Source organism: Amia ocellicauda, chromosome 20 (assembly GCF_036373705.1).
Source record: "Amia ocellicauda isolate fAmiCal2 chromosome 20, fAmiCal2.hap1, whole genome shotgun sequence".
Taxonomy (NCBI): domain Eukaryota; kingdom Metazoa; phylum Chordata; class Actinopteri; order Amiiformes; family Amiidae; genus Amia; species Amia ocellicauda.
The window spans coordinates 3,967,453-3,993,281 of NC_089869.1; the positions used below are offsets into that span (position 1 = coordinate 3,967,453).

Below are 25,829 nucleotides of genomic sequence, written 5' to 3' on the forward strand. Positions count from 1 at the left end.
TGAGTTTCTCTTAACTTCTTCATCCTACAACGAGACACAAGACAGAGCTGGAGAGGAGAGACAGAGAGAGACACACCGCTTCCTGCCTGACCAGACTGGCCTATAAGCTGTACTGTGAGGAGAAAGAAGAAAATGGGTATTATCTGTTTCTTACTGTAATCCAGCAGAAGCTTAATATTACTTATTTTCATTAATATAATTCAATGATATTAGTTTCCTATTTTTGTCAAAATAAATGATTATTGCACATCTGTGACTTGACCGCATCTTGCCTCTAAAAAGAATCTTAAAAGAGAAACCAATTGACCTATGAGTTTTCAGTTCAACTATTTATTTAGATTGACTGGAAAACCAAGCATTTCCAAATTCTCTTACAAAGTGGTGGCCAGTACGGGGATGATGACGGATATTTGCTACAAGTCACAGATTGCTCTGGAGTATTAATGTGCATGCATTGACAGAACAGCGCTGTATATCCGACTTTGCCTGAAAGACGAACCTCGCGTAACGGTGTCGTCAGCAAAGCCAGGATTGTACGAACTGATCATTGACCTTAGGAGTGTGTAGTGATTTCAACTCCAAGGAGGAAAACCACATAAAGTGTGGGCGAGTGATTGAAAAGTTACCTTCTGTAAACAGAGGCAAACATGGATGATCTGTGTCAGAAGGCAAGCCGGTGTGTCCATAAAGACCGAATTAAAAACGCCATAGCAAAGTGTGTGAGCACTTCATTACAGAACTTAGAGTCCTGTTTAGCAGAGTTAACAAACGAAAAAGTGAAGAAGTCACAACTGAAATTATCTGTTCTGTATGGGTTAGCTCAGTGTGTTAAGATCTTATCTGATCATTCTGCCGAGGTAGAAACTAAATTGAAACGTGTTAGCGATGATACATCTGCCCTGCTTTTACAAAATGCAGAGTTGAAACTTCAGATGCAGACAGTGAGCAATAATGCTGTGATCGCAGCTGCTGCCTGTTTCGATGAAGAGCAACGCAGATCTGACAATGAGAGTCTGAGAAAAGAGAATCGCACTTTACAGCAACAGTTGAATGATTGCCAGGCAGCTCTCAGACACACTGCGACCAAAGTTTCCCAAAGTAATCACACCGCATTTAAACAGCTAGTAATGCGCTTAAAAACCAAACTAGGCATGAAAACTGCTATCATTGCAGCTGTCGGAGGTCCGTGTTGTCCTGAACTGGACTCTGATGATGATGAATATTGGGAAGAGCTAGAGAGAGAGGCGTGGGACTGTGAATTCAATCCTGAATCCGCTCCCGTCTGTGTGGTTCGCACTCGGGCTGCAGTGAAACGCAGGATGTTAAGGACGAGCGACACAGAGCCGAGTCCAATACATGAAAGTACGAGAAGACGAAGTCATTCAGAAAGTACAGACAGCTCTGATGATCCTCAAGTCAGTAATGAGCCTCAGACAACTAAGCGTCTGACTGCTCTGGAACTGAGAGCAATCAAAGATGATTTGGGTCCAATTACTCTAGAGACAGATTTAGAGGAATTAATAATTCGACTTTTATCTTGCATTCAGTTACACCCACAACTGAACGACCTGCATTGGAAAACAATAGTTTTAGCTGCATGTTCTCCAACTTTAAGATCCCTGTTAAGTGTTGATGAAGTGGGGAGAGCAAGTTCGTGGACTGAGGTCTTAGAGTTAATAAGCGAATCTTGTGGCTGGGATGCAGCAGATTGGGGAAGTAAATTTTATTCTGCAACACAGAGAAAAGGTGAACATGTAAGGGCATATGCCCTGAGAAAACGAGCTCTCTATTTGTTTCTGGATACAATTGATGATGATATATATGATGAACAGTTTAAGAATTCCTTTTTACATGGATTAAACCCTGATTTGAAGGCAATCCTGGGCATCTCAGCTGATGCAACCGAGGATTGGGAGAATTTGTTTCCTAAAATTTGCAGAGCACAGGAATTAGTGAAAAAAGGAGCTTGGAAATGTGTTAAAATTGATAATAAGGGGAAAACTGAAAAAGAATCCCGTGAAAAACTATTCCAGGTCGAGGGGCCTCATGTTTTCTTAAACACTGAGCCTGAATATGGGCGTTGTCCCCCTCATAATCCTCACTGGGAAAAGAAACCTAACTCTGGTTACAAGCATAACAGGGGCAGAAGTGACCGCGCTGGAGATCAGACTCACACTCACCCCAAGTTTAACAGACAGGCCGGGACACCCCGAGGTGCGGTGCCTAACGTGACTCCTCCCACATACGATGAGTCAAAGGCAGCACCGACTCCTCCTCAGTACTCAACTCCTCCCCTGTATCCGCAGAAAGAGCTACAGCTCCTGCGTCAGGAAGTGCAACAACTGTGCACTAATCTCATACGGAAAGCAGCCCATGCACAGCACGCATAGGGGTGCATGGCCTCCCTGAAGGTAGAAACGAAGCTCTACCGGGACAGATGGAATAGGCCGATCTTAAGAGCAGCTGTTGACGGAGGCCCACAGCAATGCATGCTCTTAGACACTGGTGCTTCTGTGTCTGTCCTACATGCTCAATCTCCACACACACACACACATTATCTACAGGTATTACAGCTAATGTATCTGGGTTTAAGGGAGACATGACTACTGCTATGAAGGGTATAAAATGTAATTTGAAAATAGGTGATTATCAAACAACTTGGTCTCCTATATTAATGCCTTTACCTGAGGGTCAGTCAATTATTGGTTCGGATGTCTTGAGAAGAGAAGGTGTAATACTTGATTACGCTAATAATCAGATTTGGTTTAACAGAGGCAGAAATGTTGTGTACACTGTTAGTGATTCACATGCAGTATGTACTATTAAGTCAGCAGGTGAATTACCGCTTCCATTCAATGAAAATTATGCAGTGAGGCAAATAATAGCAAAATACTCTGATGTGTTTGCCAGGCATAAGCATGATTGTGGTAATGTGGGTCAGGAGGAAGACATCAATGGTCCTCCTCATTAATTTCAAAAACAATATGGGATCCCCACCGAAAGTCACGAATTTGTTGCAACTGTTATTAGTTCTCTGTTACAGCAAGCAGTCATAAGACATTGTACTTCTACAACGAACTCTCCTATTTGGCCTGTGCGGAAGCCAGACGGATCCTGGAGACTGACTGTGGACTACAGGCGACTCAATGCTGTGGCACCTACCTGTGCACCGATTGGAAGAGACACTGCCACTCTTCTGTCCCGTGTCCCAACTGACAGTAAGGTCTTCACAGTGCTGGACATTTCCAATGGTTTCTGGAGCGTTCCACTTGCTCAAAATTGCCAATACAAATTTGCTTTCACTTTTGACAATCAGCAATACACATGGACTCGCTTACCGCAAGGTTTGCATAATTCTCCAACTATTTTTCACAAGCGGATGGCTGAGGCTATAGAAGGTTTTTCCAGACCTGAGTGCCTTGTCCAATACGTCGATGATCTACTGCTTGCTACAACTACAGAAGAAGAACATCTTCAGCTCTTTGATGAACTCTTAAGTCTCCTTTCACAAGCAGGTTTGAAAATCAACCCAAAGAAAGTGCAATTGTTTCGAGACTCTGTTTCATATCTAGGGGTTACTCTCACTCCAGAGGGGAAATCACCTGACAATGCCAAGGTTCAGCTAATCATAAAGTTGCCTTTGCCTGTCACTAAAACTGCATTGCGTTCTTTCCTAGGTTTGATGGGATACCAACGAGACTTTATTCCAGAGTTTGCTACTTTTGCAAAGCCACTATATGAACTTTTGAGAAAAGAGGTGCCTGAAGATTTCTACAGTACTGAAACTTGGACAGAGAACCACACTAAAGCCGTTGAACAGTTAAAACAAGCATTGCTGCAAGCTACTGTGCTGCTAACTCCAAACCCTACACTACCTTTTCACCTAGAGGTGGGCTCCTCCAAAGAAGCACTGACTGCCGTGCTTTGTCAAGAACTCCACGGTGTGCTGAAACCAGTAGCCTTCGCTTCACGGTGTCTTCAGGGTGTTGAGAGACAGTATGATACGTGCACTAGACACTTGTTAGCGACTTTTTGGGCAGTGAAACATTTCACTTATATTACAGGACTGAACAAAGTGGTGCTACACACACCACATACTCCACTGAACTTGTTATTGAAGCCCACAGATACTTTAGTTTCATCACAGAGACTTTCACATTGGACTTTGTTAATGTTGCAACGTGACTTAGACCTTGATTGTAAACGAACCACATTGATTCCACAAATATTGCTTATGCAGGGTAAACCACATGAGTGTCCATTGCCTGACACTGATATTTTGCCTAATCCTTTTGTTTTTGAGCCGCGTTCACAGGTTCCGAATGTGTATATTGATGGATCAGCATACATTTGTAAGAACTCTGGTAGATTGCTAGCAGGTTTTGCAGTATTGTTCCCCGAGTACACTGTTACATTTTCTTGTCCAGGACAATCGTCACAATATTCTGAATTGGCAGCTTTGCTAGAAACCCTTAGGATAACTGATGATTCTGCAGATATTTATACAGATAGTGCTTATGTTGTTACTGCATGTAACTTGCTAACTCTCTATGCCAAAAATAATTTCCGATCATCAGATGATCGTCCCTTGAAACATGCTACCTTACTACAGCATATCTGGTCTTCTATTCAGTCGAGACCAGGCGAAATTGCTGTTTTGAAAGTTAAGGCCCATGTGAGAAAGGATCGTAGAGGTGAACATCATATCAGAAATGATGAAGCTGTTCGGTGTGCTAAATTTGCTGCTAGACATTGTGGTCCGTGGCATTTGCCAGACCCATTACCTACCAATGAAAATGTCTCTGCCTTGGCTAACTCACAGTCTCTTTTTGAGATTCAAAAATTAGATTCAGACATCCAGACTAATATTCACTGGCATTTGCAGGAGAAACCGCTTTAACAACCTACGTTTTGGTCTCACAACAGTACTCTGGTGGGTGTGGGTGATTCTGACAAAGTCCTCATGGTAAACATTCCACAATCTGAATACCCTGTAGTCTGTGTTCCCTCACAATTAGCTCCAGATATTTTTGACCTATTTCACAACTCACCAGTAGGAGGTCATTTTTCTGTAGAAAAGACACTAGAGAAGATTACACAGAACTACTGGTGGCCGACTATGAAAGCTGACATGACCACTGCATGTAACCACTGTCTTGTCTGCTTACAGGTGAATCCTGCACCTTTCACACACAAATCCAAACTCAGACTATCAACTCCGCCGGAAGGTCCCTGGACTCATATTCAAATTGATTTCATTGGTCCTTTAGCCAAAACATCACAGGGAAACCAGTATATTTTGGTTATCCTTGACAAATTCACAAAGTGGATTGAAGCTTTTCCTTGCAGACATGCCACAGCTGCCACTGTAGCGAAAACTCTCATACAAAATGTGTTCACTAGGTGGGGACTACCGAAGGTGATTGATAGTGATCGAGGAACACATTTCACAAGCAGTGTAGTGAAAGTTATGTGTCAAGCATTAGGCATCACCCAGAAATTACATATTCCATTCCTCCCTCAATCGTCAGGAGTAGTCGAGCGTGGAAACCGCGCTTTAAAAACACTTTTGAAAAAAATGTGCCAAGACAATCCAAAAAGGTGGGCTGAGGCATTACCTCTGTGCCTAATGGCAATGCGGTCAACACCACACTCCACTACCAGAATTACACCACATCAAGCAATGACTAGACGTCTTATGCATGTCCCAGGACATTGTTTGCTTCCTTTAGAAGAACAACCTGTTCTTTTGCAAGCTGCTAATGTGACTTGGTTACGAAATTGCCTAGCGTCTGTAGATCAAATGCAACGCTTTGTAGCTAAACAATTAGGCCACAAACAGAGACAAATTAAGAAATATTTTGACACCAAAGTTTATGAAGAATAACTACAGATTGGTGACAGATGTATGGTTCGAAATTACAAACACAAACGCCATACCTCAGAAGCCGATTGGTATGGACCATTCCTCATTGTGGACAAATTAAGTCCAGCAGTGTACAAAGTCAAAATTCAGGAAAAAGGTAAAGATACTCTTAAATGGTTTCACATCAATCAGATAAAAACTGTTAAGTGATCACTGCTACCCTTGATCTTTCAGGTGTTCCTGAGAGAAAATGGAGACCATGATGCTATTCCTCGTTGGTTTCCTGGGGTTTGTCATTGATGCTGCAATAGTTTACAAACAACCATGAGACTCCATAACCATTATGGGAATTGCAAGCCTAAAATTTGTTCTGAATATTGATAATCTGACTTAGATGTAGAAACTGCTCTAATAGTATCCATGTGTGTTATCCTCATTTAAACTCTATAATATGTGTTACTGGATCTGTAGTTAGTAGACACTTGGTTTGTGATGTATATGATGCACAAACTTGTCAATCCCTGTCACTTGAATTTCCGTAACTGATGAAAACTGTTAGTGTTACCAATTGAAACCACATATAGACACTATACTATAGGTTTTGTTTTTATTCTGTATACAGCTGAAAATGTGATGAAGTTCCTGCATAATATGTATGATTTAGGTATTATTGCAGATGGAAAAGTATTAACTCTACGACAATTACCTCCATTTGTAGGTCAAATGAGAACCTCATGGAATGTTGTTGATCATACTGAATGTTGAATCACCTATCGCTCTACTATGTTGTGTACATGTTACGTTACTGGAGACTCATTACAGTTTAGGGTTAATGACATAACCAAGTTATCAACCTTACCTGCTGTACCTGTGGATAAAAAAGGATATTTGCAAGCACGACTAGTAGGCAATGACACGTAGTGCATTACAGCAAACTATTATTTGTACAATAATTTGGAATGTCGAATAACTAACTCCACTTTATGTGTTCAAACCAGAAGTGCAATTAAGATTGGTGATCTGACCTTGCCTTATATTCCGCAAGACTTACATTTTGCACCCACGTTGCCAGCTATGTTTGCAGAGATCCTGAAACCTGTTGATGCGAAGGTTTTATTGAATATGGAGCCTTTGTTGTAACTTTCTAGTATAAAACTCAATCACAAAACAGTTCAACAGGGGGTACAACATTTGATTTCTGATGGAAATATGGAGAACACTTACAATCATTCTTAATGGGATTTTGCTTTTAAAGGTGGTACTTTCTTATCTGTGTTAATTGTTACTATGTGTATGTTTTATTACCTATGTCCTCTAATATGCACTTATTATAGTGATGTTATCACCATTCGGCGTGAGACATTAGTTTCACGTAATAAGCTTGGTAAATCCAATCTACCTCACAACTACATATAACAGGCTCATTGACTAAATGTTTATTTGTATTTTGTAATTCCTGTTTTAATTTGTTTTGTTTTGTTTTGTTTTGTTCTGCATTCTTTTTATATTATTGTATTATTTACTGAAAGGTCAAACATCTGTTGAATGTTTTTCCCTCCCAAGGTGGGGACTGTAAGATATTATTTGTTTGAATATATTTTTCTATGGGAAATTCTATACCATCTGGTTTGGTAGAGGAAACAGACCTCCTCCATTTTATCTAAGTTCCCTGGTAGCCCTGGTAGCCCTGGTAACCCTATCTTTATGACCAGAGACCAAAAAGGGACCTGTCCTCTGATTGGCTCCTAGCCAAATTCAAAATGACCCCCACTTCTAACTTACTTTAGCATAAGGCACCCAAGTCATGGTGGTGGCAAAATGCTATTGGTTGGAAGGAAACCGTATAAAAGGGAAAACAAAGAGAATTTGAGTTTCTCTTAACTTCTTCATCCTGCAACGAGACACAAGACAGAGCTGAAGAGGAGAGACAGAGAGAGACACACCGCTTCCTGCCTGACCAGACTGGCCTATAAGCTGTACTGTGAGGAGAAAGAAGAAAATGGGTATTATCTGTTTCTTACTGTAATCCAGCAGAAGCTTAATTTAACTTATTTTCAGTATTATAATTGAATGATATTAGTTTCCTATTTTTGTCAAAATAAATGATTATTGCACATCTGTGACTTGACCGCATCTTGCCTCTAAAAAGAATCTTAAAAGAGAAACCAATTGACCTATGAGATTTCAGTTCAACTATTTATTTAGATTGACTGGAAAACCAAGCATTTCCAAATTCTCTTACAATATTTATGTCTGTCTATCACTAACTCTCATTCGTTTACACTCTACGATGCAGAGAAAGCGTGCATGCATCAGAAACTGGCAAACTGCAGCGGTAACACGCAACGTGGTGGACCCCAGTGCTTTGACCAACTAAGCCATGGCGCCAAGGCGCAACTCTGTACTACTGTTCAAGCAAGTGGTGGACCTCTGTCTTTCGGACCCAGGTCTTTCCTAGAATGGATTCATCCATCCAGCCATCCATCCTCCCTTTGATTATTTATGTCTGTCAATCACTAACGGTCATTCGTTTACACTCTACGATGCAGAGTAGGCGTGCATGCATCAGAAACAGGCAAACGTCAGCGGTAACACGCAACGTGGTGGATCCCAGTGCTTTGACCAACTAAGCCATGGCGCCAAGGCGCAACTCTGTACTACTGTAAAAGCAAATGGGTGACCTCTGTCATTCGGACCCAGGTCTTTCCTAGAATGGATCCATCCAGCCTACCTCCCGTTGATTTTTATGTCTGTCTATCACTAACGGTCATTCATTTACACTCTACGATGCAGACAAGGCGTGCTTGCAACAGAAACAGGCAAACTGCAGCGGTAACGCGCAACGTGGTGGACCCCAGTGCTTTGACCAACTAAGCCATGGCGCCAAGGCGCAACTCTGTACTACTGTAAAAGCAAATGGTGGACCTCTGTCATTCGGACCCAGGTCTTTCCAAGAATGGATCCATCCAGCCATCCTCCCTTTGATATTTATGTCTGTATATCAATAACGGTCATTCGTTTACACTCTACGATGCAGAGAAGGCGTGCTTGCAACAGAAACAGGCAAACTGCAGCGGTAACGCGCAACGTGGTGGACCCCAGTGCTTTGACCTACTAAGCCATGGCGCCAAGGCGTAACTCTGTACTACTGTAAAAGCAAATGGTGGACCTCTGTCTTTCGGACCCAGGTCTTTCCAAGAATGGATCCATCCAAACATCCTCCCTTTGATATTTATGTCTGTCTATCAATAACGGTCATTCGTTTACACTCTACGATGCAGAGAAGGCGTGCTTGCAACAGAAACAGGCAAACTGCAGCGGTAACGCGCAACGTGGTGGACCCCAGTGCTTTGACCTACTAAGCCATGGCGCCAAGGCGTAACTCTGTACTACTGTAAAAGCAAATGGTGGACCTCTGTCTTTCGGACCCAGGTCGTTCCAAGAATGGATCCATCCAGCCATCCATCCTCCCTTTGATTATTTATGTCTGTCTATCACTAACGGTCATTCGTATACACTCTATGATGCAGAGAAAGCGTGCATGCATAAGAAACTGGCAAACGTCAGCGTTAACGCGCAACGTGGTGGACCCCAGTGCTTTGACCAACTAAGCCATGGCGCCAAGGCACAACTCTGTACTACTGTAAAAGCAAATGGTGGACCTCTGTCATTCGGACCCAGGTCTTTCCAAGAATGGATCCATCCAGCCATCCTCCCTTTGATATTTATGTCTGTATATCAATAACGGTCATTCGTTTACACTCTACGATGCAGAGAAGGCGTGCTTGCAACAGAAACAGGCAAACTGCAGCGGTAACGCGCAACGTGGTGGACCCCAGTGCTTTGACCTACTAAGCCATGGCGCCAAGGCGTAACTCTGTACTACTGTAAAAGCAAATGGTGGACCTCTGTCTTTCGGACCCACGTCTTTCCAAGAATGGATCCATCCAAACATCCTCCCTTTGATATTTATGTCTGTCTATCAATAACGGTCATTCGTTTACACTCTACGATGCAGAGAAGGCGTGCTTGCAACAGAAACAGGCAAACTGCAGCGGTAACGCGCAACGTGGTGGACCCCAGTGCTTTGACCTACTAAGCCATGGCGCCAAGGCGTAACTCTGTACTACTGTAAAAGCAAATGGTGGACCTCTGTCTTTCGGACCCACGTCTTTCCAAGAATGGATCCATCCAAACATCCTCCCTTTGATATTTATGTCTGTCTATCAATAACGGTCATTCGTTTACACTCTACGATGCAGAGAAGGCGTGCTTGCAACAGAAACAGGCAAACTGCAGCGGTAACGCGCAACGTGGTGGACCCCAGTGCTTTGACCTACTAAGCCATGGCGCCAAGGCGTAACTCTGTACTACTGTAAAAGCAAATGGTGGACCTCTGTCTTTCGGACCCAGGTCTTTCCAAGAATGGATCCATCCAGCCATCCTCCCTTTGATATTTATGTCTGTCTATCAATAATTGTCATTCGTTTACACTCTACGATGCAGAGAAGGCGTGCTTGCAACAGAAACAGGCAAACTGCAGCGGTAACGCGCAACGTGGTGGACCCCAGTGCTTTGACCTACTAAGCCATGGCGCCAAAGCACAACTCTGTACTACTTTAAAAGCAAATGCTGGACCTCTGTCATTCGGACCCAGGTCTTTCCTAGAATGGATCCATCCAGCCAGCCATCCATCCTCCCTTTGATTATTTATGTCTGTCTATTACTAACGGTCATTCGTTTACACTCTACGATGCAGAGAAAGCGTGCATGCATCAGAAACTGGCAAACGTCAGCGGTAACACGCAACGTGGTGGACCCCAGTGCTTTGACCAACTAAGCCATGGCGCCAAGGTGCAACTCTGTACTACTGCAGAAGCAAATGGTGGACCTCTGTCAATCGGACCCAGGTCTTTCCTAGAATGGATCCATCCAGCCATCCATCCTCCCTTTGATTATTTATGTCTGTCTATCACTAACGGTCATTTGTATACACTCTACGATGCAGAGAAAGCGTGCATGCATAAGAAACTGGCAAACGTCAGCGTTAACGCGCAACGTGGTGGACCCCAGTGCTTTGACCAACTAAGCCATGGTGCCAAGGCGCAACTCTGTACTACTGTAAAAGCAAATGGTGGAACTCTGTCATTCGGACCCAGGTCTTTCCAAGAATGGATCCATCCAGCCATCCTCCCTTTGATATTTATGTCTGTCTATCAATAACGGACATTCGTTTACACTCTACGATGCAGAGAGGGCGTGCTTGCAACAGAAACTGGCAAACTGCAGCGGTAACACGCAACGTAGTGGACCCCAGTGCTTTGACCAACTAAGCCATGGCGCCAAGGCACAACTCTGTACTACTGTAAAAGCAAATGCTAGACCTCTGTCATTCGGACCCAGGTCTTTCCTAGGATGCATCCATCCAGCCATCCTCCCTTTGATATTTATGTCTGTCTATCAATAACGGTCATTCGTTTACACTCTACGATGCAGAGAAGGCGTGCTTGCAACAGAAACAGGCAAACTGCAGCGGTAACGCGCAACGTGGTGGACCCCAGTGCTCTGACCTACTAAGCCATGGTGCCAAGGCGTAACTCTGTACTGCTGTAAAAGCAAATGGTGGACCTCTGTCTTTCGGACCCTGGTCTTTCCAAGAATGGGTCCATCCAGCCATCCTCCCTTTGATATTTATGTCTGTCTATCAATAATTGTCATTCGTTTACACTCTACGATGCAGAGAAGGCGTGCTTGCAACAGAAACAGGCAAACTGCAGCGGTAACGCGCAACGTGGTGGACCCCAGTGCTCTGACCTACTAAGCCATGGTGCCAAGGCGTAACTCTGTACTGCTGTAAAAGCAAATGGTGGACCTCTGTCATTCGGACCCAGGACTTTCCAAGAATGGATCCATCCAGCCATCCATCATCCCTTTGATTATTTATGTCTGTCTATCACTAACGGTCATTCGTTTACACTATACGATGCAGAGAAGGCGTGCTTGCAACAGAAACTGGCAAACGTCAGCGGAAACACGCAACATGGTGGACCCCAGTCACAGCTGCTGCGCCTGTCTCTGTGGCGCAATCGCATATCGCGTTCGGCTGTTAACCGAAAGGTTGGTGGTTCGAGCCCACCCAGGGACGTCCGTCTACTTCTTACCTCATTGCTTCCATTCGTGGTTTGAGACCTGGACCTCTGCTTTCTAATCTCCTGTCCAAGAAACATCGCCTCATGCAGTAACAATGGCTACGCTGCCAAAAACTTAAACTTGCCCCACAGTCTTGCTGTACATAGCCTCTGCCTCCTTCAGGCCAGGCACCGCTGGGATTTGAACCCAGGATTTCCTGTTTACGAGACAGGTGCTTTCACCAGCTAAGCCACGGCGCCAGAGCTTGCTGCACCCACCCTTTCCTAGTTTCATACCAATTCAGTGGCTGCTACCGTTTACCTACTATATGTTCCACGCATCCATCCAACCAACTATCCACCCACCCATCCATCCATCTATCTATCTATCTATCCTTCTATCTATCTGTCTGTCTATCTACCTACCTCTCTGTCTTTCTACAGCTAGCACTCACTTGCTTACGCTTGCGGACAAAGCAATAAGTGTGCTTTCAACAGGATCTGACAGCGGAAAAAGATTTACAGGAAGATGTAGACAGCACTGACAAGTGCATCAAACATTGGGCGGTGTCCGTCTCTGTGCGGCAATGGCATTTTCGCCATCGGACCTAAAGCCAAAGGTGGCCGCGCGAAGCCTGCACAGGGAAGTATTTGTCGTCCTGACCCTATTCTTTAAATACAGGGTTCTGGGAAGATGACTTTCTGCTTTACTCTCTCAGTGGAAGGGATATATCATTCCGGCCCGTGACGAGAGGCAATCTTGCAAAATCCTGGAAGGGGAGTCCTTATCATGTACCCTAACATGAACAAAGCTGAGGCACCACTGGGATTTGAACCCAGGATCTCCTGTTTACTAGACAGGTGCTTTGACCAACTAAGCCATGGCGCCAAGGCACAACTCTGTACTACTTTAAAAGCAAATGCTGGACCTCTGTCATTCGGACCCAGGTCTTTCCTAGAATGGATCCATCCAGCCAGCCATCCATCGTCCCTTTGATTATTTATGTCTGTCTATCAATAACGGTCATTCGTTTACACTCTACGATGCAGAGAAGGCGTGCTTGCAACAGAAACAGGCAAACGTCAGCGGTAACACGCAACGTGGTGGACCCCAGTGCTTTGACCAACTAAGCCATGGCGCCAAGGCGCAACTCTGTACTACTGCAGAAGCAAATGGTGGACCTCTGTCTTTCGGACCCAGGTCTTTCAAAGAATCGATCCATCCAGCCATCCATCCTCCCTTTGATTATTTATGTCTGTCTATCAATAACGGTCATTCGTTTACACTCTACGATGCAGAGAAGGCGTGCTTGCAACAGAAACAGGCAAACTGCAGCGGTAACGCGCAACGTGGTGGACCCCAGTGCTTTGACCTACTAAGCCATGGCGCCAAAGCACAACTCTGTACTACTTTAAAAGCAAATGCTGGACCTCTGTCATTCGGACCCAGGTCTTTCCTAGAATGGATCCATCCAGCCAGCCATCCATCCTCCCTTTGATTATTTATGTCTGTCTATTACTAACGGTCATTCGTTTACACTCTACGATGCAGAGAAAGCGTGCATGCATCAGAAACTGGCAAACGTCAGCGGTAACACGCAACGTGGTGGACCCCAGTGCTTTGACCAACTAAGCCATGGCGCCAAGGTGCAACTCTGTACTACTGCAGAAGCAAATGGTGGACCTCTGTCAATCGGACCCAGGTCTTTCCTAGAATGGATCCATCCAGCCATCCATCCTCCCTTTGATTATTTATGTCTGTCTATCACTAACGGTCATTCGTATACACTCTACGATGCAGAGAAAGCGTGCATGCATAAGAAACTGGCAAACGTCAGCGTTAACGTGCAACGTGGTGGACCCCAGTGCTTTGACCAACTAAGCCATGGTGCCAAGGCGCAACTCTGTACTACTGTAAAAGCAAATGGTGGAACTCTGTCATTCGGACCCAGGTCTTTCCAAGAATGGATCCATCCAGCCATCCTCCCTTTGATATTTATGTCTGTCTATCAATAACGGACATTCGTTTACACTCTACGATGCAGAGAAGGCGTGCTTGCAACAGAAACAGGCAAACTGCAGCGGTAACGCGCAACGTGGTGGACCCCAGTGCTCTGACCTACTAAGCCATGGTGCCAAGGCGTAACTCTGTACTGCTGTAAAAGCAAATGGTGGACCTCTGTCTTTCGGACCCTGGTCTTTCCAAGAATGGGTCCATCCAGCCATCCTCCCTTTGATATTTATGTCTGTCTATCAATAATTGTCATTCGTTTACACTCTACGATGCAGAGAAGGCGTGCTTGCAACAGAAACAGGCAAACTGCAGCGGTAACGCGCAACGTGGTGGACCCCAGTGCTTTGAACTACTAAGCCATGGCGCCAAGGCACAACTCTGTACTACTTTAAAAGCAAATGGTGGACCTCTGTCATTCGGACCCAGGTCTTTCCAAGAATGGATCCATCCAGCCATCCATCATCCCTTTGATTATTTATGTCTGTCTATCACTAACGGTCATTCGTTTACACTATACGATGCAGAGAAGGCGTGCTTGCAACAGAAACTGGCAAACGTCAGCGGAAACACGCAACATGGTGGACCCCAGTGCTTTGACCAACTAAGCCATGGTGCCAAGGCGCAACTCTTTACTACTGCAGAAGCAAATGGTGGACCTCTGTCTTTCGGACCCAGGTCTTTCAAAGAATGGATCCATCCAGCCATCCATCCTCCCTTTGATTATTTATGTCTGTCTATCACTAACGGTCATTCGTATACACTCTACGATGCAGAGAAGGCGTGCTTGCAACAGAAACTGACAAACTGCAGCGGTAACACGCAACGTGGTGGACACCAGTGCTTTGACCAACTAAGCCATGGCGCCAAGGCGCAACTCTGTACTACTGTAAAAGCAAATGGTGGACCTCTGTCATTCGGACCCAGGTCTTTCCAAGAATAGATCCATCCAGCCATCCATCATCCCTTTGATTATTTATGTCTGTCTATCAGTAACGGTCATTCATTTACACTATACGATGCAGAGAAGGCGTGCTTGCAACAGAAACTGGCAAACGTCAGCGGAAACACGCAACATGGTGGACCCCAGTCACAACTGCTGCGCCTGTCTCTGTGGCGCAATCGGATAGCGCGTTCGGCTGTTAACCGAAAGGTTGGTGGTTCGAGCCCACCCAGGGACGTCCGTCTACTTCTTACCTCATTGCTTCCATTCGTGGTGTGAGACCTGGACCTCTGCTTTATAATCTCCTGTCCAAGAAACATCGCCTCATGCAGTAACAATGGCTACGCTGCCAAAAACTTAAACTTGCCCCACAGTCTTGCTGTACATAGCCTCTGCCTCCTTCAGGCCAGGCACCGCTGGGATTTGAACCCAGGATTTCCTGTGTACGAGACAGGCGCTTTCACCAGCTAAGCCACGGCGCCAGAGCTTGCTGCACCAACCCTTTCCTAGTTTCATACCAATTGAGTGGCTGCTACCGTTTACCTACTATATGTTCCACGCATCCATCCAACCAACTATCCACCCACCCATCTATCTATCTATCTATCTATCCTTCTATCTATCTGTCTGTCTATCTACCTAACTCTCTGTTTTTCTACAGCTAGCACTCACTTGCTTACGCTTGCGGACAAAGCAAGAAGTGTGCGTTCAACAGGGTCTGACAGCGGAAAAAGATTTACAGGAAGATGTAGACAGCACTGACAAGTGCATCAAACATTGGGCGGTGTCCGTCTCTGTGCGGCAATGGCATTTTCGCCATCGGACCTAAAGCCAAAGGTGGCCGCGCGAAGCCTGCACAGGGAAGTATTTGTCGTCCTGACCCTATTCTTTAAATACAGGGTTCTGGGAAGATGACTTTCTGCTTTACTCTCTCAGTGGAAGGGATATATCATTCCGGCCCGTGACGAGAGGCAATCTTGCAAAATCCTGGAAGGGAAGTCCTTAGCATGTACCCTAACATGAACAAAGCTGAGGCACCACTGGGATTTGATCCCAGGATCTCCTGTTTACTAGACAGGTGCTTTGACCAACTAAGCCATGGCGCCAAGGCACAACTCTGTACTACTTTAAAAGCAAATGCTGGACCTCTGTCATTCGGACCCAGGTCTTTCCTAGAATGGATCCATCCAGCCAGCCATCCATCCTCCCTTTGATTATTTATGTCTGTCTATCACTAACGGTCATTCTTATACACTCTACGATGCAGAGAAAGCGTGCATGCATAAGAAACAGGCAAACTGCAGCGGTAACGCGCAACGTGGTGGACCCCAGTGCTTTGACCAACTAAGCCATGGCGCCAAGGCACAACTCTGTACTACTGTAAAAGCAAATGCTAGACCTCTGTCATTTGGACCCAGGTCTTTTCTAGGATGGATCCTTCAAGCCATCCTCCCTTTGATATTTATGTCTGTCTATCACTAACGGTCATTCGTTTACACTCTACGATGCAGAGAAGGCGTGTATGCATCAGAAACTGGCAAACGTCAGTGGTAACACGCAACGTGGTGGACCCCAGTGCTTTGACCAACTAAGCCATGGCGCCAAGGCGTAACTCTGTACTACTGTAAAAGCAAATGGTGGACCTCTGTCTTTCGGACCCAGGTCTTTCCAAGAATTGATCCATCCAGCCATCCTCCCTTTGATATTTATGTCTGTCTATCAATAACGGTCATTCGTTTACACTCTACGATGCAGAGAAGGCGTGCTTGCAACAGAAACAGGCAAACTGCAGCGGTATCGCGCAACGTGGTGGACCCCAGTGCTTTGACCAACTAAGCCATGGCGCCAAGGCGTAACTCTGTACTACTGTAAAAGCAAATGGTGGACCTCTGTCTTTCGGACCCAGGTCTTTCCAAGAATGGATCCATCCAGCCATCCATCCTCCCTTTGATTATTTATGTCTGTCTATCACTAACGGTCATTCTTATACACTCTACGATGCAGAGAAAGCGTGCATGCATAAGAAACAGGCAAACTGCAGCGGTAACGCGCAACGTGGTGGACCCCAGTGCTTTGACCAACTAAGCCATGGCGCCAAGGCACAACTCTGTACTACTGTAAAAGCAAATGCTAGACCTCTGTCATTTGGACCCAGGTCTTTTCTAGGATGGATCCTTCAAGCCATCCTCCCTTTGATATTTATGTCTGTCTATCACTAACGGTCATTCGTTTACACTCTACGATGCAGAGAAGGCGTGTATGCATCAGAAACTGGCAAACGTCAGTGGTAACACGCAACGTGGTGGACCCCAGTGCTTTGACCAACTAAGCCATGGCGCCAAGGCGCAACTCTGTACTACTGTAAAAGCAAATGGTGGACCTCTGTCATTCGGACCCAGGTCTTTCCAAGAATGGATCCATCCAGCCATCCATCATCCCTTTGATTATTTATGTCTGTCTATCAATAACGGTCATTCGTTTACACTATACGATGCAGAGAAGGCGTGCTTGCAACAGAAACTGGCAAACGTCAGCGGAAACACGCAACATGGTGGACCCCAGTGCTTTGACCAACTAAGCCATGGCGCCAAGGCACAACTCTGTACTACTGTAAAAGCAAATGGTGGACCTCTGTCTTTCGGACCCAGGTCTTAACAAGAATGGATCCATCCAGCCATCCATCCTCCCTTTGATTATTTATGTCTGTCTATCACTAACGGTCATTCTTATACACTCTACGATGCAGAGAAAGCGTGCATGCATAAGAAACAGGCAAACTGCAGCGGTAACGCGCAACGTGGTGGTCCCCAGTGCTTTGACCAACTAAGCCATGGCGCCAAGGCACAACTCTGTACTACTGTAAAAGCAAATGCTAGACCTCTGTCATTTGGACCCAGGTCTTTCCTAGGATGGATCCTTCAAGCCATCCTCCCTTTGATATTTATGTCTGTCTATCACTAACGGTCATTCGTTTACACTCTACGATGCAGAGAAGGCGTGCTTGCAACAGAAACAGGCAAACGTCATCGGTAACACGCAACGTGGTGGACCCCAGTGATTTAAACAACTAAGCCATGGCGCCAAGGCGCAACTCTGTACTACTGCAGAAGCAAATGGTGGACCTCTGTCAATCGGACCCAGGTCTTTCCTAGAATGGATCCATCCAGCCATCCTCCCATTGATATTTATGTCTGTCTATCAATAACGGTCATTCGTTTACACTCTACGATGCAGAGAAGGCGTGCTTGCAACAGAAACAGGCAAACTGCAGCGGTAACGCGCAACGTGGTGGACCCCAGTGCTTTGACCAACTAAGCCATGATGCCAAGGCGCAACTCTGAACTACTGTAAAAGCAAATGGTGGAACTCTGTCATTCGGACCCAGGTCTTTCCAAGAATGGATCCATCCAGCCATCCTCCCTTTGATATTTATGTCTGTCTATCAATAACGGTCATTCGTTTACTCTCACGATGCAGAGAAGGCGTGCTTACAACAGAAACTGGCAAACTGCAGCGGTAACACGCAACGTAGTGGACCCCAGTGCTTTGACCAACTAAGCCATGGCGCCAAGGCACAACTCTGTACTACTGTAAAAGCAAATGCTAGACCTCTGTCATTCGGACCCAGGTCTTTCATAGGATGGATCCATCAAGCCATCATCCCTTTGATATTTATGTCTGTCTATCAATAACGGTCATTCGTTAACACTCTACGATGCAGAGAAGGCGTGCTTGCAACAGAAACAGGCAAACTGCAGCGGTAACGCGCAACGTGGTGGACCCCAGTGCTTTGACCTACTAAGCCATGGCGCCAAGGCGTAACTCTGTACTACTGTAAAAGCAAATGGTGGACCTCTGTCTTTCGGACCCAGGTCTTTCCAAGAATGGATCCATCCAGCCATCCATCCTCCCTTTGATTATTTATGTCTGTCTAACACTAACGGTCATTCTTATACACTCTACGATGCAGAGAAAGCGTGCATGCATAAGAAACAGGCAAACTGCAGCGTTAACGCGCAACGTGGTGGACCCCAGTGCTTTGACCAACTAAGCCATGGCGCCAAGGCACAACTCTGTACTACTGTAAAAGCAAATGCTAGACCTCTGTCATTTGGACCCAGGTCTTTCCTAGGATGGATCCATCAAGCCATCCTCCCTTTGATATTTATGTCTGTCTATCACTAACGGTCATTCGTTTACACTCTACGATGCAGAGAAGGCGTGTATGCATCAGAAACTGGCAAACGTCAGTGGTAACACGCAACGTGGTGGACCCCAGTGCTTTGACCAACTAAGCCATGGCGCCAAGGGACAACTCTGTACTACTGTAAAAGCAAATGGTGGACCTCTGTCTTTCGGACCCAGGTCTTTCCAAGAATGGATCCATCCAGCCATCCATCCTCCCTTTGATTATTTATGTCTGTCTATCACTAACGGTCATTCTTATACACTCTACGATGCAGAGAAGGCGTGCATGCATAAGAAACAGGCAAACTGCAGCGGTAACGCGCAACGTGGTGGACCCCAGTGCTTTGACCAACTAAGCCATGGCGCCAAGGCACAACTCTGTACTACTTTAAAAGCAAATGCTAGACCTCTGTCATTTGGACCCAGGTCTTTCCTAGAATGGATCCATCCAGCCATCCTCCCTTTGATATTTATGTCTGTCTATCAATAACGGTCATTCGTTTACACTCTACGATGCAGAGAAGGCGTGCTTGCAACAGAAACAGGCAAACGTCAGCGGTAACACGCAACGTGGTGGACCCAGTGCTTTGACCAACTAAGCCATGGCGCCAAGGCGCAACTCTGTACTACTGCAGAAGCAAATGGTGGACCTCTGTCAATCGGACCCAGGTCTTTCCTAGAATGGATCCATTCAGCCATCCTCCCTTTGATATTTATGTCTGTATATCAATAACGGTCATTCGTTTACACTCTACGATGCAGAGAAGGCGTGCTTGCAACAGAAACAGGCAAACTGCAGCGGTAACGCGCAACGTGGTGGACCCCAGTGCTTTGACCAACTAAGCCATGGTGCCAAGGCGCAACTCTGAACTACTGTAAAAGCAAATGGTGGAACTCTGTCATTCGGACCCAGGTCTTTCCAAGAATGGATCCATCCAGCCATCCTCCCTTTGATATTTATGTCTGTCTATCAATAACGGTCATTCGTTTACTCTCTACGATGCACAGAAGGCGTGCTTACAACAGAAACTGGCAAACTGCAGCGGTAACACGCAACGTAGTGGACCCCAGTGCTTTGACCAACTAAGCCATGGCGCCAAGGCACAACTCTGTTCTACTGTAAAAGCAAATGCTAGACCTCTGTCATTCGGACCCAGGTCTTTCATAGGATGGATCCATCAAGCCATCATCCCTTTGATATTTATGTCTGTCTATCAATAACGGTCATTCGTTAACACTCTACGATGCAGAGAAGGCGTGCTTGCAACAGAAACAGGCAAACTGCAGCGGTAACGCGCAACGTGGTGGACCCCAGTGCTTTGACCAACTAAGCCATGGCGCCAAGGCGTAACTCTGTACTACTGTAAAAGCAAATGGTGGACCTCTGTCTTTCGGACTTAGGTCTTTCCAAGAATGGATCCATCCAGCCATCCTCCCTTTGATATTTATGTCTGTCTATCAATAACGGTCATTCGTTTACACTCTACGATGCAGAGAAGGCGTGCTTGCAACAGAAACAGGCAAACTGCAGCGGTAACGCGCAACGTGGTGGACCCCAGTGCTTTGACCTACTAAGCCATGGCGCCAAGGCACAACTCTGTACTACTGCAGAAGCAAATGGTGGACCTCTGTCATTCGGACCCAGGTATTTCCAAGAATGGATCCATCCAGCCATCCATCCTCCCTTTGATTATTTATGTCTGTCTATCACTAACGGTCATTCGTATACACTCTACGATGCAGAGAAAGCGTGCTGGCAATAGAAACTGGCAAACTGCAGCGGTAACGCGCAACGTGGTGGACCCAAGTGCTTTGACCAACTAAGCCATGGCGCCAAGACACAACTCTGTACTACTGTAAAAGCAAATGCTAGACCTCTGTCATTCGGACCCAGGTCTTTCCTAGGATGGATCCATCAAGCTATCCTCCCTTTGATATTTATGTCTGTCTATCACTAACGGTCATTCGTTTACACTCTACGATGCAGAGAAGGCGTGTATCAATCAGAAACTGGCAAACATCAGTGGTAACACGCAACGTGGTGGACCCCAGTGCTTTGACCTACTAAGCCATGGTGCCAAGGCACAACTCTGTACTACTTTAAAAGCAAATGGTGGACCTCTGTCATTCGGACCCAGGTCTTTCCAAGAATGGATCCATCCAGCCATCCATCCTCCCTTTGATTATTTATGTCTGTCTATCACTAACGGTCATTCGTATACACTCTACGATGCAGAGAAAGCGTGCATGCATAAGAAACTGGCAAACGTCAGCGGTAACACGCAACGTGGTGGACCCTAGTGCTTTGACCAACTAAGCAATGGCGCCAAGGCGCAACTCTGTACTACTGCAGAAGCAAACGGTGGACCTCTTTCAATCGGACCCAGGTCTTTCCTAGAATGGATCCATCCAGCCATCCTCCCTTTGATATTTATGTCTGTCTATCAATAACGGTCATTCGTTTACACTCTACGATGCAGAGAAGGCGTGCTTGCAACAGAAACAGGCAAACGTCAGCGGTAACGCGCAACGTGGTGGACCCCAGTGCTTTGACCAACTAAGCCATGGTGCCAAGGCGCAACTCTGTACTACTGTAAAAGCAAATGCTAGACCTCTGTCATTCGGACCCAGGTCTTTCCTAGGATGGATCCATCAAGCCATCCTCCCTTTGATATTTATGTCTGTCTATCAATAACGGTCATTCGTTTACACTCTACGATGCAGAGAAGGCGTGTATGCATCAGAAACTGGCAAACGTCAGTGGTAACACGCAACGTGGTGGACCCCAGTGCCTTGACCAACTAAGCCATGGCGCCAAGGCACAACTCTGTACTACTGTAAAAGCAAATGGTGGACCTCTGTCATTCGGACCCAGGTCTTTCCAAGAATGGATCCATCCAGCCATCCATCATCCCTTTGATTATTTATGTCTGTCTATCACTAACGGTCATTCTTATACACTCTACGATGCAGAGAAAGCGTGCATGCATAAGAAACAGGCAAACTGCAGCGGTAACGCGCAACGTGGTGGACCCCAGTCACAACTGCTGCGCCTGTCTCTGTGGCGCAATCGGATAGCGCGTTCGGCTGTTAACCGAAAGGTTGGTGGTTCGAGCCCACCCAGGGACGTCCGTCTACTTCTTACCTCATTGCTTCCATTCGTGGTGTGAGACCTGGACCTCTGCTTTATAATCTCCTGTCCAAGAAACATCGCCTCATGCAGTAACAATGGCTACGCTGCCAAAAACTTAAACTTGCCCCACAGTCTTGCTGTACATAGCCTCTGCCTCCTTCAGGCCAGGCAACGCTGGGATTTGAACCCAGGATTTCCTGTGTACGAGACAGGCGCTTTCACCAGCTAAGCCACGGCACCAGAGCTTGCTGCACCCACCCTTTCCTAGTTTCATAGCAATTGAGTGGCTGCTACCGTTTACCTACTATATGTTCCACGCATCCATCCAACCAACTATCCACCCACCCATCCATCCATCTATCTATCTATCTATCCTTCTATCTATCTGTCTGTCTATCTACCTACCTCTCTGTGTTTCTACAGCTAGCACTCACTTGCTTACGCTTGCGGACAAAGCAAGAAGTGTGCGTTCAACAGGATCTGACAGCGGATAAAGATTTGCAGGAAGATGTAGACAGCACTGACAAGTGCAACAAACATTGGGCGGTGTCCGTCTCTGTGCGGCAATGGCATTTTCGCCATCGGACCTAAAGCCAAAGGTGGCCGCGCGAAGCCTACACAGGGAAGTCTTTGTCGTCCTGACCCTATTCTTTAAATACAGGGTTCTGGGAAGATGACTTCCTGCTTTACTCTCTCAGTGGAAGGGATATATCATTCTGGCCCGTGACGAGAGGCAATCTTGCAAAATCCTGGAAGGGGAGTCCTTAGCATGTACCCTAACATGAACAAAGCTGAGGCACCACTGGGATTTGAACCCAGGATCTCCTGTTTACTAGACAGGTGCTTTGACCAACTAAGCCATGGCGCCAAGGCACAACTCTGTACTACTTTAAAAACAAATGCTGGACCTCTGTCATTCGGACACAGGTCTTTCCTAGAATGGATCCATCCAGCCAGCAATCCATCCTCCCTTTGATTATTTATGTCTGTCTATCAATAACGGTCATTCGTTTACACTCTACGATGCAGAGAAGGCGTGTATGCATCAGAAACTGGCAAACGTCAGCCGTAACACGCAACGTGGTGGACCCCAGTGCTTTGACCAACTAAGTCATGGCGCCAAGGCACAACTCTGTACTACTGTGAAAGCAAATGCTAGACCTCTGTCATTCGGACCTAGGTCTTTCATAGGATGGATCCATCAAGCCATCCTCCCTTTGATATTTATGTCTGTCTATCAATAACGGTCATTCGTTTACACTCTACGATGCAGAGAAGGCGTGCTTGCAACAGAAACAGGCAAACTGCAGCGGTAACGCGCAACGTGGTGGACCCCAGTGCTTTGACCGACTAAGCCATGGCGCCAAGGCGTAACTCTGTACTACTGTAAAAGCAAATGGTGGACCTCTGTCTTTCGGACCCAGGTCTTTCCTAGAATGGATCCATCCAGCAAACCTCCCTTTGATATTTATGTCTGTCTATCACTAACGGTCATTCGGTTACACTCTACGATGCAGAGAAGGCGTGCTTGCAACAGAAACTGGCAATCTGCAGCGGTAACGCGCAACGTGGTGGACCCCAGTGCTTTGACCTACTAAGCCATGGCGCCTAGGCGTAACTCTGTACTACTGTAAAAGCAAATGGTCGACCTCTGTCTTTCGGACCCAGGTCTTTCCAAGAATGGATCCATCCAGCCATCCTCCCTTTGATATTTATGTCTGTCTATCAATAACGGTCATTCGTTTACACTCTACGATGCAGAGAAGGCGTGCTTGCAACAGAAACAGGCAAACTGCAGCGGTAACACGCAACGTAGTGGACCCCAGTGCTTTGACCAACTAAGCCATGGCGCCAAGGCGCAACTCTGTACTACTGTAAAAGCAAATGGTGGACCTCTGTCATTCGGACCCAGGTCTTTCCTAGGATGGATCCATCCAGCAAACCTCCCTTTGATATTTATGTCTGTCTATCAATAACGGTCATTCGTTTACACTATACGATGCAGAGAAGGCGTGCTTGCAACAGAAACTGGCAAACGTCAGCGGAAACACGCAACATGGTGGACCCCAGTCACAACTGCTGCGCCTGTCTCTGTGGCGCAATCGGATAGCGCGTTCGGCTGTTAATCGAAAGGTTGGTGGTTCGAGCCCACCCAGGGACGTCCGTCTACTTCTTACCTCATTGCTTCCATTCGTGGTGTGAGACCTGGACCTCTGCTTTATAATCTCCTGTCCAAGAAACATCGCCTCATGCAGTAACAATGGCTACGCTGCCAAAAACTTAAACTTGCCCCACAGTCTTGCTGTACATAGCCTCTGCTTCCTTCAGGCCAGGCACCGCTGGGATTTGAACCCAGGATTTCCTGTTTTCGAGACAGGTGCTTTCACCAGCCAAGCCACGGCGCCAGAGATTGCTCCACCCACCCTTTCCTAGTTTCATACCAATTCAGTGGCTGCTACCGTTTACTTACTATATGTTCCACGCATCCATCCAACCAACTATCCACCCACCCATCCATCCATCTATCTATCTATCTATCTATCTATCCTTCTATCTATCTGTCTGTCTATCTACCTACCTCTCTGTCTTTCTACAGCTAGCACTCACTTGCTTACGCTTGCGGACAAAGCATTAAGTGTGCGTTCAACAGGATCTGACAGCGGAAAAAGATTTACAGGAAGATGTAGACAGCACTGACAAGTGCAACAAACATTGGGCGGTGTCCGTCTCTGTGCGGCAATGGCATTTTCGCCATCGGACCTAAAGCCAAAGGTGGCCGCGCGAAGCCTACACAGGGAAGTCTTTGTCGTCCTGACCCTATTCTTTAAATACAGGGTTCTGGGAATATGACTTTCTGCTTTACTCTCTCAGTGGAAGGGATATATCATTCGTTGATGAGAGGCAATCTTGCAAAATCCTGGAGGGGGAGTCCTTAGCATGTACCCTAACATGAGCGAAGCTGAGGCACCACTGGGATTTGAACCCAGGATCTCCTGTTTACTAGACAGGTGCTTTGACCAACTAAGCCATGGCGCCAAGATGCAACTCTGTACTACTGTTAAAGCAAATGCTGGACCTCTGTCATTCGGACCCAGGTCTTTCCTAGAATGGATCCATCCAGCCAGCCATCCATCCTCCCTTTGATTATTTATGTCTGTCTATTACTAACGGTCATTCGTTTACACTCTACGATGCAGAGAAAGCGTGCATGCATCAGAAACTGGCAAACGTCAGCGGTAACACGCAACGTGGTGGACCCCAGTGCTTTGACCAACTAAGCCATGGCGCCAAGGCACAACTCTGTACTACTGTAAAAGAAAATGGTGGACCTCTGTCTTTCGGACCCAGGTCTTTCATAGGATGGATCCATCAATCCATCCTCCCTTTGATATTTATGTCTGTCTATCAATAACGGTCATTCGTTTACACTATACGATGCAGAGAAGGCGTGCTTGCAACATAAACAGGAAAACTGAAGCGGTAACGCGCAACGTGGTGGACCCCAGTGCTTTGACCTACTAAGCCATGGCGCCAAGGCGTAACTCTGTACTACTGTAAAA

General features: G+C 46.1%; 11 non-coding genes across 11 annotated transcripts; 3 read left to right on the forward strand and 8 right to left on the reverse strand.

The window, feature by feature from the left end:
* Nucleotides 1-12,181: 12,181 nt before the first annotated feature.
* On the reverse strand, nucleotides 12,182-12,255 carry trnat-cgu (transfer RNA threonine (anticodon CGU)). Its single transcript has one exon. It is a non-coding gene; the product is annotated as a tRNA-Thr (tRNA).
* A 554-nt stretch (nucleotides 12,256-12,809) lies between these two features.
* trnat-agu (transfer RNA threonine (anticodon AGU)) lies at nucleotides 12,810-12,883 on the reverse strand. The gene has a single exon. It is a non-coding gene; the product is annotated as a tRNA-Thr (tRNA).
* Nucleotides 12,884-15,112: 2,229 nt separating this feature from the next.
* On the forward strand, nucleotides 15,113-15,186 carry trnan-guu (transfer RNA asparagine (anticodon GUU)). The gene has a single exon. It is a non-coding gene; the product is annotated as a tRNA-Asn (tRNA).
* Nucleotides 15,187-15,356: 170 nt separating this feature from the next.
* On the reverse strand, nucleotides 15,357-15,430 carry trnat-cgu (transfer RNA threonine (anticodon CGU)). Its single transcript has one exon. It is a non-coding gene; the product is annotated as a tRNA-Thr (tRNA).
* A 550-nt stretch (nucleotides 15,431-15,980) lies between these two features.
* trnat-agu (transfer RNA threonine (anticodon AGU)) lies at nucleotides 15,981-16,054 on the reverse strand. Its single transcript has one exon. It is a non-coding gene; the product is annotated as a tRNA-Thr (tRNA).
* Nucleotides 16,055-22,191: 6,137 nt separating this feature from the next.
* On the forward strand, nucleotides 22,192-22,265 carry trnan-guu (transfer RNA asparagine (anticodon GUU)). Its single transcript has one exon. It is a non-coding gene; the product is annotated as a tRNA-Asn (tRNA).
* A 170-nt stretch (nucleotides 22,266-22,435) lies between these two features.
* Nucleotides 22,436-22,509, reverse strand: trnat-cgu (transfer RNA threonine (anticodon CGU)). Its single transcript has one exon. It is a non-coding gene; the product is annotated as a tRNA-Thr (tRNA).
* Nucleotides 22,510-23,063: 554 nt separating this feature from the next.
* Nucleotides 23,064-23,137, reverse strand: trnat-agu (transfer RNA threonine (anticodon AGU)). Its single transcript has one exon. It is a non-coding gene; the product is annotated as a tRNA-Thr (tRNA).
* A 1,219-nt stretch (nucleotides 23,138-24,356) lies between these two features.
* trnan-guu (transfer RNA asparagine (anticodon GUU)) lies at nucleotides 24,357-24,430 on the forward strand. The gene has a single exon. It is a non-coding gene; the product is annotated as a tRNA-Asn (tRNA).
* A 170-nt stretch (nucleotides 24,431-24,600) lies between these two features.
* Nucleotides 24,601-24,674, reverse strand: trnas-cga (transfer RNA serine (anticodon CGA)). The gene has a single exon. It is a non-coding gene; the product is annotated as a tRNA-Ser (tRNA).
* A 557-nt stretch (nucleotides 24,675-25,231) lies between these two features.
* On the reverse strand, nucleotides 25,232-25,305 carry trnat-agu (transfer RNA threonine (anticodon AGU)). The gene has a single exon. It is a non-coding gene; the product is annotated as a tRNA-Thr (tRNA).
* Between the last annotated feature and the right edge of the window lie 524 nt (nucleotides 25,306-25,829).